The sequence below is a fragment of the Raphanus sativus genome, chromosome 3 (assembly GCF_000801105.2).
Source record: "Raphanus sativus cultivar WK10039 chromosome 3, ASM80110v3, whole genome shotgun sequence".
In the NCBI taxonomy this organism is placed as follows: Eukaryota; Viridiplantae; Streptophyta; class Magnoliopsida; order Brassicales; family Brassicaceae; genus Raphanus; species Raphanus sativus.
The window spans coordinates 13,167,259-13,170,803 of NC_079513.1; the positions used below are offsets into that span (position 1 = coordinate 13,167,259).

The 3,545-nt window shown below is 38.3% G+C and overlaps 1 pseudogene; it reads right to left on the reverse strand.

The window, feature by feature from the left end:
* Positions 1 to 64: 64 nt before the first annotated feature.
* LOC130509993 (protein NLP8-like) lies at positions 65 to 2,451 on the reverse strand (annotated as a pseudogene).
* Between the last annotated feature and the right edge of the window lie 1,094 nt (positions 2,452 to 3,545).

Below are 3,545 nucleotides of genomic sequence, written 5' to 3' on the forward strand. Positions count from 1 at the left end.
ATTCCTTCTTTTGCTCTTAGACAATGCTCCAAACAAACGTGAACAAAGCCTTCCATCTTTATTATCATTCACATAACAAGCTGTTTCCTCGACGCAAAGAACACAAACTTTCACCTGAGTTTACAGGTTGATCCTTTCCCTTTTTCTTGCCGTAACTACAAGGAATCCAGGCTAGAGCTAAGGCAACCTGTGTGCATGACACACTGCTCGGAGAAACATCTTGTATTTCAGCTAAGGCGTCTCTTTGATTACTCGAAAAGTACTGAAAAGCAAACAATAACCATTAGATTTGAGGCTTAAAGTGACCAGAAAGAATGGGTTGTACATAGCTAAATTTTTCTTTGGTTCAGATGCTACTGAGGGCGAGGGCTCGCTGATGTCCGTAAGTTTACAGCCTGAACAGTAAAAAAGGAAAACATGAATCTGTCTGTCAATACAGGGAATCAGCAACTGTATTTTGTAACCTCAATTTGCAACCACAAAAGATTGTCTACAGAGCTGCCCTGGAGCTTTTATTGACAAAGGCAGAAGACTCGGACAGTTCTTAAGGCAACAAAGATTGTCAGACCCTAAATCAAGTTTGCATAAAAGTTTAAAAGTTGTTTTATGCCTTGCTGCTGCAAAAGACATCAACACACCAGATTGTTTTTAAGAACAATACTGACACAAGTTCTCTACATTCAATGATTTTGCTTAGAATGTTTGGAAGACCAAGAACTCAAAATGGGATGAACAATGTTCAGTGAGAGAATGAAAGAATGAAAAGATTTGCACAAATACAGAAACTTACATATAAGCAAAGAGAAAGAAATAGAGAGAAAGTGAATCAACTGGAGAGCACGGCAAACAGAGTCCATCTCCTTATCAAAATTGTCTTTTTCCTTGGAAGTGACGAGCTCCATGACAGCACAACAAGTCTTCCCAGACGCTTCAAGGACAGGTATTGCAATGGAACCACGGACTTCGTTATCTACTGCATGCTTCATACGCAGATACTCCTCCGTCTTGTAATACAAAACGTTTTGATTCACTCAGGTACTCCCGAGATGAAGACACGGCCAGGAAGGCCCGGGAAAGAGCACTGATTCGCTCAGAAGCAAAAGTGAATTTCCTTGAGACTTCACGGTACTGAGAAAGCCTCGGTCAAGCATAGGCCTGATCACATGTACTGAGCATGTGCTGGTCTCCTATCTTAATAGGGGTCCAGACCTGTGCTAAAATGCCCTCCCTTGAACCTGTGGACTCTATGAACAAGCTAGTGCCTTGAGCATCTTCTCATCTAATGAGTGGCTCAAGACCTGGGAATAGTAGAGTTCATTAAGTTAGGCAAACCATTCTTCTTGATTAGTCATCCTGCGTCGTTTACCACTTTCCGGAGAGCTCATTTCCGGTACTAACGATGTTTCTTCACCATGGAAAGAGCTTTCCAAATCATGGAACGAACGAGTAAACCTGATAAAGTAGGAGATGAAGTGATAGCTCCAAAGGCATAGACTGAGAGGTCGATAGACCATATTGAGCGAACAAGACATCAGTAGCATAAGAAGGGCTGTTGCACCACGTGGAGAAAGAGTCAAAGTTCATAAGCTCCGAGTTGGAAGAGTTTAAGCATATGATCTGACATCAAATTCCTAACGCCAGAACCAAAGCTTAAACAATCCATCTCTTCTGTTGACATATCTTGATAACATCCAAACCCCTCGTCTCTTGAAGCACAAGGGTGTTCCATTTCGTTGATGATTAGCTGACCAACACACTCTACAACAACAACAACAATTACTGTTTTTGACTCAAACTGCTTGAGACGAATCAAAGGGTAATTGGAATCTTAAAAACGAAAGAGATTCTTGAAACCCCCCCCCCCCCCCCCACGTACTCAACTTTGACGAATCAAAGTTCCACCAGCACAGTACAACAGAGAAGACGTCACGAAATCAACAAGTGCAGAAAAAAAACTCAAACTTTAATAAAAAAGGGGAAAACTTCAAAGAAGACAAAAGTCACCGAAGCAAATGGGAACTCAGCAAAACATATTTCACAGTAAACAACAAGACGCTCCTTCTCACCGAATTGCAAAATTCCAAAACGCAATTAACAGAACATTACAAGCAATAGCAAGAGAGACCAAAGTTCAGAGTTTTAGACCTAGAGAATCGAAACCCAAAAGGGAGAACGAGTGGTCTTCCTTGGAGAGAAAACAGAGCGAAGCAAGAACTAAAAAAACAGAGCTTTAAGGTCAAAAGTAGAAGGTTCTGTTTTGTTTCGATTAACAGATATTGCGGGTGGGGAAAAGACTTACACTTTAAGCAGTCGAGGAAGGTACAATACTACATCAGCAGAGAGTGATATATGGCCGCTTACATTTAATGGAATACTCGTAAGCTTTTGCAACCAAAGGAAGAGACTTTGTTGAATCGAATCCGCAAGAGCTTATGTGCTTGCGTAAGCAACAGAACAGAACAATGCGTTTTGATAAGACTCATCCACGTGTGACCTGGGGGTGGACGTTCGGGTACCCGTTCGGGTTCGGATCGGGTATTTCGGATTTTCGGATATTTCGGTATAGGAGTGTAATACCCGTTTCGAATATTTCGGTATAGGAGTGTAATACCTGTTTCGGATATTTCGGTATAGGAGTGTAATACCCGTTCGAGTTCGGATATCCAATCTCTCCTAATTTAATATCTGTTCGGGTATTTTGCTATTCGGTTCGGTTTCGGTTCGGGTTTTTTCGGTCGGGTTCGGATACGGGTTCGGGTATCGGATAAAATGCCTACCCTATGTGACGACGTGAAAGGAACTTGGGACTGATATATTTATTTATCCAGAATTAGATAAATATTTTATTTGGGAATCCTTGGACACGGTATCTTCTTCACATGTGTGAGTGTGTCTATGTTTTACAAAACCGACAATTACTACTTTTTAGGCCAATTTTCTCGAATAATCCCTTTTAAATTTTTGTCATAAAATATCACTCAAAAAAATAAAAAGACTAAAATAGTTTTTTCTAATTTGAAACTTTTAAAATTTATTTTTTATTTTTTGAAATTTGAAAATATATCACAAAACCAACCCATTAACTTTAAACCCTAAATTTAAATTAGTTAACCTCAAAAAGTAAAAATACATATTTTATCCTTTAATAAAACATATTTTAGTCATATTTTTTTTAATAAATATTTTTGTAAAAATAACTAAAAAATGTTATCCAGTAGAATTTCTCTTTAGGAAGTTATTTGTCAATTTTTTCTTGTATATTATTTTAATGTTAAAATTATTTGTGCGTGTTGCAAAGAAATGGTTTTATGTTTTACATATGCAAACATGTAATAATTCTCTTCATTGTATTGACCGAAAGTACAGATTAGGGTCCAATCAATTATACAATTATCGTCAAATGCTACTCACATCGATTTCTTAATCTTATTTTCGGTTTAGGAGATCAACAAAAGGTGCATGAGACCCTCTTTTACACTATTAATTTGTTTAGCCTTAAACCATCATTGCACGTTATGAGATCCTTGCCTAATTATATTTTATTG